The following is a 14,875-nucleotide window of genomic DNA, read 5'->3' as shown; positions in this document are numbered from 1 at the left end:
TGAAAATTCACTGCAACAGCCCTACCAGATTTCTTAATATTTTGATATGATACCCTATAGGACATACAACTGTTGTAGGGATCTTGCACATACATTTGCACCAGAAAATAGGATGTTGGTGATGGTAGGTTGGACCTTCCTTGCACACCTCAATCAGAATTTCCGCACCCTCCACAATTCCACTGCTTGACTATAGTACTGTCTTGTCATACCTATTAGGTCTCGGAACCCTCCCCCCAAGATAACCAACAAGTAGACAACCCAGAACATAACACACCCAACCTCTGTCGTGGAAGCAATTCACATGCACACCCTTACTTTAATTTGCTCAATCGTGTAAGTTAGTCCACTCCACACCAAATACCACAAAGTCTATGTAAGTTTAAAATTTTTATTTCAATTTGAGAAGGTCTGTACACTGTTTTCTTAGCAGCACCAACCGGCAAATCAATAACATTAAAACAATATACATTGTTACACTTATACAGTTGGGAATTAAATCATGATAACTGAAGTGGTGGAAGGCAGCACCACCATCCCATAGCAATTTAGTTTATATACATTTATAAATGAAGATGTGAGTGAAGGGACCCCTCACCTCAGAAGAACCTAGTACTGGTAGTTGGTGCATCGTTCAGAAGCTCTGGTTCGTAGAAGCGAATCTTGCGTCTGTAATGCGAAAAAAGAAATGGTGTGCGTTAGTATATTGCAACTTGCAAGCATTTCTCAGCCGTGCCAAAAAGTGTAGCATCTATGGATAAGCAATATGGACTAACAGTAACAGTAGTACACCAGTTCTTCCTAAAAAAGTGGCTTGTTAATGTTTGTTGACCGCCTGTACGCAGCGCGTAGACTAGACAGTAGCAGTGTGAGGCAGGTCATGTGGGCTCAAAGGTGTCTTAAGAAGCTGCAAGGTAAAGGTAACGTCACATGTGCATGGCTAGGGCTAATCAAGCAAATGCTACAATGATCATATAACTTAGTGTCTACTCTACTACTACCTGATTTGTACTAGTGATTTATGTTAGTATTAACTCATTTTTCAACCTTGCTACTGATCAATAGGGGAGAGGTGTATATGTTGCCTAATAAATGTGTAATGTTTTCTAGGCGCACTACCGACCACCATTGCTGGGGCCAGCGAAGGCGACGCAGAGGGCGAGGATGCGGCAGTTGCAGATAGCAACGGAGGGGGAGTGGCAGCACCAGTGGCAGGCGGTGGTAAGTTAGATTCATAATCTTTAACTATTGTTGAACTTGACAGCACACTCACTGCAAAGGTGTACTGTATGTATATGTATACTGTAAAGTTGTGAATTAGGGCCCCATTAGGATGGTGTTTTAAAGGACAAGGGTACCCCTTATGCGAACCTGGGGTGATATAATGTGGAAGAGAACAATGGTTCGGGATGGCCTGAGAAGGTCCGGTGAAATGAAAAACCCTTTGGAGGGCGAGATGATTTAGTATAGGTTCAAGGACTCATATTGGAGAGTGATACTTAATATAGAGAAACAGGGGACAGGAGAGGTCAATGTATGACACTTATTTATTGAACAAAGATTGAATTCAAGTGCTCACATATTTAGTGACAAGAAAGCGTGACATGCAGGTGAGGGTGGGCTCTTTAAAAAGGAACATCGCATTGGCAACAATAGAGAACCATTTTTTCTTAGTAAAATTAGTACAAAATAGGTTCGAGTTGCATAGGGTCGACGGCGTTTCGAACTCAGTTATTTGAGTTCATCATCAGGACAAAATGTGAGCATATGAACTCTAAATATGAAAAAAATACAGAAAGAATAAAAATAAATAATTAAATAAACAAGTACAAAACATAAATTAGTCCCTGAACTGTAACAAGCATCACAAGCAATTAATGTGCGGTACATAGTGTTCTCCAAAACGTGATGCAATTTCATATATGTGAAAAAATGGTAACCTGGCAGAGTCAAGCAAAGTGATGGAACTGAGCAGTCTAGTGCCCGGAAGGAATGCGCAATTACAAGATTAGGATGTAAGAGACTCGGAGCTCATAGTGACTAAGTAACTTATAGCGCTAGGGGCGGAGGTTGGGGCAACATTGCGCGCGCATGAATTGGATCACTTACTGAGCATATGATCGGTAAAGTGACGGGGTAGTCGTCAGTAAAAACCGTGCTCGTCGCGGTAGTGAACGTCTTGATGTGAATCAATAGCCTAGGAAAACGGAGTGATTATGGGTTAAAAACGGACAAAGGGTGTGGTGAATGAAACAGGAGTTCCGGGTGGTGCCAGGATAGTGAGGACACTTACTGAAGTAGCACACTAGGTCCAGCCTTCTCAGTGAATGGAGGCGCGGTGTCAGTGCCGAAATTAATTCAATCAGGTAACAGGAGGAAGTTGCCTGAGGAAAAAGGGGGGTTCCGTTAATAGGACGTAGTTCGGTGTGTGTACACGGGAAGACGGGGCGGTGCCAAATTAAGGCGAAAGCACTTACTGAAAAGAGGAGTGTAATCATGCCTGCTCAGCGAGTTGAGGCGGGTTTTCGATGCCGAGAATCTTAATCTGTAGAGGAGGATGCGGGAGGTTACCATCAGGCGGATATTAAGGCCGCAAGCAAGTGGAGGGAGGGGGTGTAGTTTCAATGGTACTTACTTAATCCATGCGGCACTCGATGCAGTCAATGGGGGTCACGGGGAGTGGAGCGAATCCTGGGTGCGAGCAGCTACGCGCGGCGACTGGCCGTGAAGTGGGAGGGGGAGGTTTTTAAGGAACAGGGTTGCTCCTGGTTACGTGAGGCGTCTGCAGCTGCGCGGATCGCATTGCGTGAAGGCCCAGCTAGGAGAGTAGGCTCAGAGGATGCCTGTATTCAACTAAAAAATGCTAGCATGAATGGAACTGCTTGATTACTAATTACTGAGGTTGAGCATGATTCCAGAACGTTGGGCAAACAGTGTTGAGAATTCTTAAGTCTGGGGTCAATGCAAAAAGAGCCAAAGGGGGTATTGGTGGGCTCAATAACTAAATTGCAGCAACAGTGTAGTAGAGAGCCCAGAAACCAGTGCACAAGGACAATACTCTTCATTCTTTCCTTGGCCTCCCTCCTCTACAAGGCCACTATAAATGTAACAACTGTTTGTCGTGTGATTCCACCTGTAACACCCAGTCCTTTGAATATAATGGCACCAAACACACTTTACAGTTTTTCTCTAATTGTAATTCACAAAATGTGATCTACTGTATTAAATGTCCCTGCCAACTACTCTATATCGGACAAACCACGCAAAAAATCAAGACCAGGATCTCGCAGCATAGGAGCAGGATTCGCTGCAAAATACAAACAGCACCACTTGTGGAACATTTTCTGGCCAAAGGACACTCTGAATCTGATTTCACATGGCAAGTGATTGACAGTCTACACCACAACCACAGAGGAGGAAATCAACAGCAACTCCTTAACCGCATGGAATGTAAATGGATTTTTAAATGCCGCTCCATTGAACAAGGACTTAACACTCGAGACGAATACAGAACCATTCTGTAACCACCTTCTGTGTTCAAATGTGCCATTAACTCTTGTAACACCAGTCTCTTCTTCTTGCTTACCCTGAGACAACGTATATGCAATTCTGTACTCTTGTCTGTAAAAGCAACCTTTTTGTTTCGTATTGTACTATATGTATACAGTTGAATGTAGACTAAGCGTGCAATTATTAGAACACCTACGCTGCCTCTCTACTACACTGTTGCTGCAATTTAGTTATTGAGCCTACCAATACCCCCTTTGGCTCTTTTTGCATTGACCCCAGACTTAAGAATTCTCAACACTGTTTGCCCAACGTTCTGGAATCATGCTCAACCTCAGTAATTAGTAATCAAGCAGTTCCATTCATGCTAGTGTTTTTTAGTTGAATACAGGCATCCTCTGAGCCTACTCTCCTAGCTGGGCCTTCACGCAATGCGATCCGCGCAGCTGCAGACGCCTCACGTAACCAGGAGCAACCCTGTTCCTTAAAAACCTCCCCCTCCCACTTCACGGCCAGTCGCCGCGCGTAGCTGCTCGCACCCAGGATTCGCTCCACTCCCCGTGACCCCCATTGACTGCATCGAGTGCCGCATGGATTAAGTAAGTACCATTGAAACTACACCCCCTCCCTCCACTTGCTTGCGGCCTTAATATCCGCCTGATGGTAACCTCCCGCATCCTCCTCTACAGATTAAGATTCTCGGCATCGAAAACCCGCCTCAACTCGCTGAGCAGGCATGATTACACTCCGCTTTTCAGTAAGTGCTTTCGCCTTAATTTGGCACCGCCCCGTCTTCCCGTGTACACACACCGAACTACGTCCTATTAACGGAACCCCCCCTTTTTCCTCAGGCAACTTCCTCCTGTTACCTGATTGAATTAATTTCGGCACTGACACCGCGCCTCCATTCACTGAGAAGGCTGGACCTAGTGTGCTACTTCAGTAAGTGTCCTCACTATCCTGGCACCACCCGGAACTCCTGTTTCATTCACCACACCCTTTGTCCGTTTTTAACCCATAATCACTCCGTTTTCCTAGGCTATTGATTCACATCAAGACGTTCACTACCGCGACGAGCACGGTTTTTACTGACGACTACCCCGTCACTTTACCGATCATATGCTCAGTAAGTGATCCAATTCATGCGCGCGCAATGTTGCCCCAACCTCCGCCCCTAGCGCTATAAGTTACTTAGTCACTATGAGCTCCGAGTCTCTTACATCCTAATCTTGTAATTGCGCATTCCTTCCGGGCACTAGACTGCTCAGTTCCATCACTTTGCTTGACTCTGCCAGGTTACCATTTTTTCACATATATGAAATTGCATCACGTTTTGGAGAACACTATGTACCGCACATTAATTGCTTGTGATGCTTGTTACAGTTCAGGGACTAATTTATGTTTTGTACTTGTTTATTTAATTATTTATTTTTATTCTTTCTGTATTTTTTTCATATTTAGAGTTCATATGCTCACATTTTGTCCTGATGATGAACTCAAATAACTGAGTTCGAAACGCCGTCGACCCTATGCAACTCGAACCTATTTTGTACTAATTTTACTAAGAAAAAATGGTTCTCTATTGTTGCCAATGCGATGTTCCTTTTTAAAGAGCCCACCCTCACCTGCATGTCACGCTTTCTTGTCACTAAATATGTGAGCACTTGAATTTAATCTTTGTTCAATAAATAAGTGTCATACATTGACCTCTCCTGTCCCCTGTTTCTCTATATTAAGTATCACTCTCCAATATGAGTCCTTGAACCTATACTAAATCATCTCGCCCTCCAAAGGGTTTTTCATTTCACCGGACCTTCTCAGGCCATCCCGAACCATTGTTCTCTTCCCCATTAGGATGGTGGGCGTATTGCCCCCGCCGGGCTGGCTGGAATTCACTGCCGTCACAGCAGGGGCAAACCTCCCGCCATCCCCGTAGAAAATATTCAGACATGTCTAGGCGGAAAAGGGTTCAATATGGCGGTGGTGTCTCTCTCCCCACACCGGCAGCCATATATTCTGCATTTTGGAATGCCTTTGCGTGGCGGCATTACCGTCCGCCACGGAAAGGCATGCACACATTGCAGAGTATGCTTGGGGGCCCCCATGGAGGGTACCTACCGATGCTATGGTACCCCCCCGACTTTCAAAGCAAAACGTGACAGGCTCCGTGCGAGGCCCGTCATGTTGTGCTTGGAAAAGCAGCACAACATTTTAGCATTGCTTTCAGCAAAGCCAACCAGAATTTAAATTTAAAATAACACGGTGCGCCCGCCACTGTGCCGGGCGCATCATCCTAATTAATTGTCCCCACGGGACCCCCACCCTTTTTAGCAGTCGGATGGCGGGCGGACAAAGTCCGCCCGCTATCCGATGTCGTAAGTAAGTATGAGTTCTTGGGGACGTTTGAAGAGTGAACTAGAAGACTAGAATTCCCTTTAATTGGTATAGGACTAGGAGCCAGAGTATTGAGTAACCAATGGCCTCATCTATCTGATTTCAACTCCGCTTTGAAAGTTTTATGGAGAAGAGCACCTGGTGCACTGTTCAACTAAAAAGTGTAAGACAGGTGGAAGGAAGAAGGACGGGCGACATTTAAAATGTTATGTACTACTGTGCTTTATTTTATAGTGCTACTCTACCATGCCACTATGTGTATAAATAATTACCTTGTCCTACTGTTTTATTAAGACTATATTTTACAATTGTCTTGTTTTTTTCTTTTTGATACACAGCTACTCCGAAAATCAACCGGAAGGAGTTGGCCGCCAAGGTACGGCGCCGGAAGCTGGAGGCAATCCAGCAGGAATACCGGCGGCTGGTGGTCCTAGCCGAGGAGGAGGAGGAGACTGCAGCAGGAATTCAAGCCTCCTCCAGTGCCCCGGGCCCCAGCCACCGCCCTCCAGCGGTACGGCGCCACCGTCTGGCGGCTGCCCGCCGCCACCGTGCCATCTCCGGTGCCCCCCCCCACTGTGGCTGCAACTGCCGCGGCCTTAGACGCCGCGTCGCCCATTTAGAGGACCAGATTCGTGTCCTCCTCCAGTCCCGCCCCACCCGTTAGTCCCTGTCACTGCCCCTTTTTTAATTCCTGTTCGTTCTTCACTCGTTTGGGCGTTCTCTATTTCTATGGACAGTCGTTGGGGTTAGGGAGGTGGGTGGGTTAGCTTTTGTGGGTTTAGTTTATTTGTTAGGGTCAATTAAATATATTTTTCTATGTTACATGCAATGTTGTTAATGTTTTGTAGGTGGGGTAACTGTTTTACATCACACTGTTTCTTTGCTGGTGCATGGCCGCCCATAGCGTGTGTTTGATTTCAATAATTTGCTGACTGTATAAGACACAAACAGATAGATGCGACACACCTCACTCATTGACTGGTCCTACTATGCATTCTTTGGAGTGGTGTTTGAAACTGACATCATTGACAACATGTCCATTATTGATTCTGCCTCCCCCAAACTTCTCTCTTACCGGTGCTTGATGTTTATGTCCAACTGTGGCACAGCACTGGCTGCATGGTGAAGATGGTTTCCTTTTTCATACATGCCATGATTGGGGTGGTGGTGGTAGTATAGTAGCAGTAGTATACACTGGCAGGGTGGCAGCATTTCCAAAAAAAGAAAAGGAGATAGTCAATCGCCTTTGAGAGACTGTTAGAGGAGTAGTTGAATGAAGTACATCACAGAATTTACCGAGCAACAATTATATGCTCAAATATTTGACAAAAAAACTGAATGCTGGTTATTAGGATAGCCTACTAGACAGAGTTACAAACTATAGTTTTGTCGACTTGGCTATGCCTACAGTCTAACAGTTAGTGCTGTATATGAGGAATGACAACAAACAAATCCAATCAATGCCGGCAATTCATGCTGAGGTATATGTTCCTTTGTTAAATAAAATAACCTGTGAAATATCCTACTCATGGGTGGGCAAGCAGAAGAAGATCATCGCTCTGCATTGAAATTGAAGTAGTGTTGCTTTCACCACATCCGCCCCAGCAAGTGTGTGATTAAGTATTGGTGTACATTTAATTTAGTTACACCTCGACAATAAGTCACACAGCCCGGGGGAAGAGGGTTAGGGTCCGTTGATTGGATGGGAAGGGGGATTTTGGGAAAGGTTTGACATAGAAAAACAGTATGCATACATAGACAAACAAACGACAATCATTGAAGACTACCATACCATATCCATTCCATATGTTAAGGTATAAAAAAGGAAATGCATGCATGATGAGACCCGGATTACATACACTTCTATTTCTTGTTCTGTTCCGGCCTTAATACTTTAACAGATAGCAAATAGAAATTTTAAATATTGGTAGTGAAGAATCGTAAACACAGAGCAAACGTAATGATGATTGATAATAACAACTCCAAGAACACTGTTGTAAAGAATGTATACAAGATATTAATCAAATTATTTAAAAGAAGTGAAAAGTGGATACTGTTACTGTCTTATCCTGGTCAAAAATGTGGACTGGTTTTTTGCATCTCGGCATTCCTCTTGCTCCTCTCGTCCATCAATCTTGGGTGTGTCGCCTCACCACTCGCCACTGCCCGGCTGGAATAAAAAGGTGATTGATTGGTAAGGTAATTAATATGCATTGTAATGTTTTACAAAGTTTTGGACAAGGCCCGGCCTGTAATTTTAGATTGAAAACCAAAGGGGATATTCAGAAAGAAAGTGAAAACAAATGCACAAGTGATGGTGTAGTGCAACAAGAACACTTTCCGAGGTGGCATGTATGCATATGCATCATCTCTACTGTAGTCTGTTTCCAGCATAGACCTTCAACAGTAACAGGAGAGATCAGGCCCACAGTGCTTACCATTAGCACATCCTACGTTAACACTTTAGAGTCCTTTTTTTTTTTCTCTCAAAGAGTTGGACAAACGCAAAGCACATTATCCATTCCAGACATAGCATTTTACAGTTAAAGTTAGTAAAATCAATGCACTGCAGTCATCCCACCGCTACACTCTATTCAACTTCTACACAGACATTTGGGTGTGCTGTGGTTGTTGTTCACGTGTTTACCTTTAGGGTTTTCCGTTTTATGCCACTCATGAAACATCCTCCTGACTTCATCATCAGCTCTGATACTTCTACTGACTGAAGATCGGCCTGCAGTACAAGTGTAATTTTTATAACACAACAAGAGTAGAAATATAAATATTACTGACTTGAGTCATTCTTTATTGTGTATAGAAAGATAGATTACCACTAGTACACTTTGACATCACTTTGTGCACAACAAACAACGCAAACACAAAGACCAATAGCTCAGAGTCAGGTGTCCAATGCATGCCATTAATTATCATCATTTATTACCTGTTCCTTCTCATCTTAAGTTAACGGGCCGTCTCTTTCGCCATCATCATGACGGACGGTGCTGTTAAGTCAGTCATTTGCATTGCGCAGATTGAGTGAGTCCCCTTCCTGTATTGAATTAAAAGCAATGTATCACCAAGATGCAGGAGAGAAGTACACATTTCTTGTTTGCCAGAAGGGGAAAATTAGTAATTACTAGTGTGTTCTGTAGAAAGTTGATTAGTGGCAGTGCACAATTACATCAATTCATGCGCAACACACCACAAAATCTACATCATTCAGTCTGCTATTCTGCGGCCAATGCATGGCATCAATCATTACCTGTTGCATCTCATCTCGTTAACGCTGCAGGCCGTCTCTTTCGCCATCATCATGACGGACGGTGCTGTTAAGTCAGTCATTTGCATTGCGCAGATTGAGTGAGTCCCCTTCCTGTATTGAATTAAAAGCAATGTATCACCAAGATGCAGGAGAGAAGTACACATTTCTTGTTTGCCAGAAGGGGAAAATTAGTAATTACTAGTGTGTTCTGTAGAAAGTTGATTAGTGGCAGTGCACAATTACATCAATTCATGCGCAACACACCACAAAATCTACATCATTCAGTCTGCTATTCTGCGGCCAATGCATGGCATCAATCATTACCTGTTGCATCTCATCTCGTTAACGCTGCAGGCCGTCTCTTTCGCCATCATCATGATGGACGGTGCTGTTAAGTCACAGTCATTTGCATTGCGCAGATTGAGTGAGTCCCCTTCCTGTATTGAATTAAAAGCAATGTATCACCAAGATGCAGGAGAAGTACACATTTCTTGTTTGCCAGAAGAGGAAAATTAGTGTGTTCTGTAGAATGTTGATTAGTGGCAGTGCACAGTCAATTACATCAATTCATTCATGCGCAACACACACAACAAAATCTACATCACTCAGTCTGCTTTTCTGCGGACAATGCATGGCATCAATCATTACCTGTTGCATCTTATTTTCAGTTAATGGCCAGTCTCTCTCGGCTCTGAAGGAGGATAGCTATAGAAGTCATCAGATTCATGGTCCACTTGTTTTGGAAGGACGAGGAAAGTTTGAATTTGTTGTTACCATCATCCAATCATCATTCATGAGGGAAATGGAATTGACCAGGAGATGCAGTATGATCGAGCGGAGGAGCTGGATTCTGAGGACTGTAGTGTCAAATGGCAGACACCTGAAACTTGTATCTTAAATTAGAAGATTAGAAGACGGTGATAATGCATTGGTTGCGATTCACAAGTTTATAACCGGAACAACAGACACAAACAAAGGGGGAAAAAAGGGAGGAAGACAGTAAGTGCGAGCCTAATTGTCAGGGAAGTATAGCTCGTCCTCAAACTCTGGAGGATCTTCCAGTAGTAGGTAATCATCTGACACAATACTTCCGTCACCTGAGCCGCTGTCCTCATCTTCCTCTGTTGATTCATGCATTGTGTAATTCGGTGGTATGAAGTGCTGATTCATTTTGATCATTGTTAACCTCTCCACGTTTTTGGGAGATAGACTGGTCCTTCTCAAGGTTACAATGGAACCTGCAGCACTGAAAACACGTTCGGAAGAGACACTTGCGACAGGGCAAGCCAGATAGCTTATCGCCAGCCTGCTGAGCTGTGGCCATTCAGACCTTTTCCTATGCCAATACTGCACTGGGTTTTGATCAACGTACACCTCTGTTGGGTCGTCCAGATAGGCCTGGACCATCCGCTCAATGTTCAGGGTTGCTGCTGGTAAGCTTTTGTGCTGTTTTTTCTGTGCATCAGCACTGTGCTTAAGGCCCATCTTTACATACCAATCTGATAATGATTGTACTCGGCCGAATGATCCAGTTATTGTTTTTGTAGTCGATGGTGATGGTGAGTGTTGCGATTGTGAGCCAACCGCACTGCCCTCAGCCGACGAAGTTGCACTTGATTCTGCATGGCCTGCTTCAGTATCAGTACTTGTTGTGGGTTGATGTGGCGGGCTTTTAATTAGCAGCCCTTCGTTTTCAAACTTGATGGCTGCTTCAGCTATACAACTTTTGTAGCGGGCCACATCAGTGTCGGAAAAAGAACGGAATAGTCCTAATTTTGCACGTGGATCCAGAATTGTGGCACAAATGTAATGTTCTTGTGACAAAATCTTATTTTGTATCCTTACATTTTCTGATAAGCGCCTGGATAAGCTCTCCACCAAGTCATGGGCTTGCCTTCTGTCCTCTACACCTTTGTAGGATTCAGACACATTATTCAGCTCATGCTCTAGCATTTGCAACAATGGGATAGCTTGGCCCATTGTACAGTCCTCCTTGCTGACTTCACGTGTGAAGACCTCAAAAGGAGACAGCATCTCAGTCAGGCATTGAATTAGGGTCCATTGCTCCCTCTGAAGGGTCATGCCTTTAACACTAGCATCACTGCTTCTGTACCAGACATAATCATTGAGTGACCTGTGCTGTTCGTACAGACGATCAAGCATGTAATACGTTGAGTTCCAACGTGTTGCCACCTCCTGGATGAGTGCCTTGACTGGCACCCTACACTCACGTTGGAGGATCCTCAGCTGCTTCCGAGCTTTAAAAGAATGGCTGAAATGAGTGCATATTCTTCGGCAGATGGACAGTAAATTGCTTACTATGGGTTCTTTTTTCAGAAAGTCTTGCACTATAATGTTTATGCAGTGTGCCAAACACGGAACCCTGAAATAGGAACCAAGTTCCATGGCCTTAAGTACATTACTGCCATTGTCTGTGGCAACAAAACCAATACCAAGCCCTCTGGGCTGCAGCCATTCCAAAACCTTGGTGCGAAACTCTTCTAAAATGTTTTCAGCCGTATGAGATTTCTCCATGGCGAACATGGCTACAGTTGCATGTTTCCGAGTACCTTCAAAAATCGCAGCTGTGTCAACAACACCTCGTGCAGATAGTTGATCTTTAACCCCCACAAAAGAGATCCAGTGTGCAGTGATACACATGTAATCTGTGGCTTGGCAACTGGTCCACATGTCTGTTGTCAGGTGGATATTGTGCACAGCACTCTTCTGCAAAGCTTGTCCAACCAATTCCAGCACATCATGATGTAGTGCCGGAACAGCAATTCTTGCAAAATAGGACCGGCTTGGAACTTTCCATTTCGGGCAGATGGCAGACACAAATTCAAGGAAACCCACCCCTTCCACAAATGAAAAAGGAAGAAGGTCCAGCGCTAACATTTTAGCCAGCTTCGCATTGTACAATCGTGCCGTTGGGTGGTTGCGTTGGAACTGCCCCTCCAACCTAAACATGCTGTCAATGGTAGGCTGGCTTACTTTCCTTAGTGGTGCCATTAACCCACTAAGGCTCAACGACACAGGTTGTCTCATTGAGGTACTCGCCGGTCGCCTTGGTGTCTCACCCACACTCTGAGTATGGCTCTTACTGCGGTGCCACTCTGATGTTACTGAGGAGGATGTGGGCGTTACCACTGCAGTGACTGCACTACTGGAGACAGGGCTAGAAATGCCTCCCTGTTCTTCACCTGCCACCACAATAATATCGCTCCCTGATTCCTGACCAACTTCAACGGGTTTAGTTTTCCTACTTTCTTTTAACTTAAGTAGGTGATCCTCCCACACAATAGTGTGGTGTATTCTGAGATGACTTGCTTGTCCTCCGGTACCATAGTTTGTACCAAGCTTACCACGCCGAACACCTTGCCGACAAATTGCGCATATAGCAACGTTCTCCTCCTTGGCGCTAACAGAAAAGAAGTCCCAAACTGGGGAGGAGAACTTTCTGGCACTGCTGGATGTGCCACTTTCAACACCAGATGAACTTGAGGGGGTGCTTGAAAATATGTGACCCTGTCCACCTACACTGTGACTTTTACTACTACTTCCTACTGAGGTGGTTGAGCTGGATGTAGGTCCCTGCCGGGCCTTGGAAAATATGGCAGCTGGAGGTAGTGGTGGTGTAACCTGTGTTGGTGAGATCCGTGCTACATCCCGCTCAGTAGCAGCCTTTCTGGATAGGGTTAGAATGTCGGTCTCCAATCCCTTTGGGGCGGGAGTAATGTGCGTGATGACTGGCTCGTCTTCATCAACATCATCACCCCCCTCTTCTACATCTACCTCCATAACTCTAAGTTTTTCTGGGACCTTCCTTTTCAGAAGCAATGTCTTGTGGCGTACTTCACTCTCAGACCGAGCTGGTGGGACCCAAGTGTCATCACGATCATCAGAAGCGGGGCTTGAAGAAGAAGATGATGGACTAAGCCTCCTTTTCCTTGCTGGTGGTCTGGAAGACAATAGATGTTCTGAAACAGTGGTTTGACTTCGCTCCGCTTTGTCTGCAGGAAGCTCGATTTCCTGAAATGCCCCTACGTCAGGAGCAACAACTACTATGGTGGGCTGTTGTGGCGGCTGCTGCTGTTCTGGTTGCGGCGGCTGCTGCTGTTCTGGTTGCGGCGGCTGCTGCTGTTCTGGTTGCGGCGGCTGCTGCTGCTGTTCTGGTTGCGGCGGCTGCTGCTGCTGTTCTGGTTGCGGCGGCTGCTGCTGCTGTTCTGGTTGCGGCGGCTGCTGCTGCTGTTCTTGTTGCGGCGGCTGCTGCTGCTGTTCTTGTTGCGGCGGCTGCTGCTGCTGTTCTTGTTGCGGCGGCTGCTGCTGCTGTTCTTGTTGCGGCGGCTGCTGCTGCTGTTCTTGTTGCGGCGGCTGCTGCTGCTGTTCTTGTTGCGGCGGCTGCTGCTGCTGTTCTTGTTGCGGCGGCTGCTGCTGCTGTTCTTGTTGCGGCGGCTGCACACTGATCTGCTGAGTTTGCGCCTGCGTTGAACTTGATTGTGTACTACTTTGCGGTAATGACATTTCTTCAACATCGCTGCCCGTTAGTAGACTGGCTACCTCTGCGACAGTAAAGCCCTTGGGCCTAGGTTGGTGGGGTTGCTGGACCGCTGTGCTGCTCCCAGCTTGGTTCCCGGACAACGCTTTGGTGCCAAAAAAAACCTTGGCCGGCACACCACCAGTCGTGGTTAATGGCACTTCCTTTTTCTGTTCCTTCTTCTCACCAGCAACTTTCTTGGTACTGGACCTGGTACCTTTCTTTGGGGCCATCTTATTCCGACGTCAGGCAGGAGGCAGATGCACAACAAGTTCTGGTCACACGTGGGCGTGATGCGCAGCAGGACTTCTGTCTGGCTGGCAGTACAACGGGTAGCCAGGTGATGCCGATGACACCTCCTACTCTGTCTTTTGTGCACCTAAAAGCAAAGAAGACAGGAGAAGAACATCAGTGAAATGTTGCATTTGTTTTTGTGGTTCAGTTACTTAGTACTGTACTAGTGCAAACAAAAGATAGTCTAGCCATTTATGAATTTTTTTTAACTAGAGCTATGTTATACTACTAGTACTGTGTACAGCCACACTACACTCTCAGGAAGGTGATGTCTAAAAATTCAACAGATCACATAGAAAACACTTGATCAATAAAGCTGTGGCTACCTGCTCTGGTAGCAGTGGATGAAAGCAGGCCTGCTGGCAGACAAGGCCAGGCAAGCTTGCAGGCCTAGGCCTCAAAATGGCCACCAGCCACATGGCGAGCCCCAACAACATCAGCAAGGCCACCCCAAAAAACACACTTCCCCAACTCAATCCAATGCCATCCATGCCCTAAATGATGTCTAAATTCAACAGAGCAAACAGAAAACAGTAGATTACTAAAGCTGTGGCTACCTGCTCTGGTAGCAGTGGATGAAAGCAGGCCTGTTGGCAGACAAGGCCAGGCAAGCTTGCAGGCCTAGGCCTCAAAATGGCCACCAGCCACATTGCGAGCCCCAACAACATCAGCAAGGCCACCCCAAAAAACACACTTCCCCAACTCAATCCAATGCCATCCATGCCCAAAATGATGTCTAAATTCAACAGAGCACACAGAAAACAGTAGATTACTAAAGCTGTGGCTACCTGCTCTGGTAGCAGTGGATGAAAGCAGGCCTGCTGGCAGACAAGGCCAGGCAAGCTTGCAGGCCTAGGCCTCAAAATGGCCACCAGCCACAT

Source organism: Triturus cristatus, chromosome 10, assembly GCF_964204655.1.
Source record: "Triturus cristatus chromosome 10, aTriCri1.1, whole genome shotgun sequence".
NCBI classification, from domain to species: domain Eukaryota; kingdom Metazoa; phylum Chordata; class Amphibia; order Caudata; family Salamandridae; genus Triturus; species Triturus cristatus.
Note: the sequence above shows the minus strand (reverse complement) of the source record.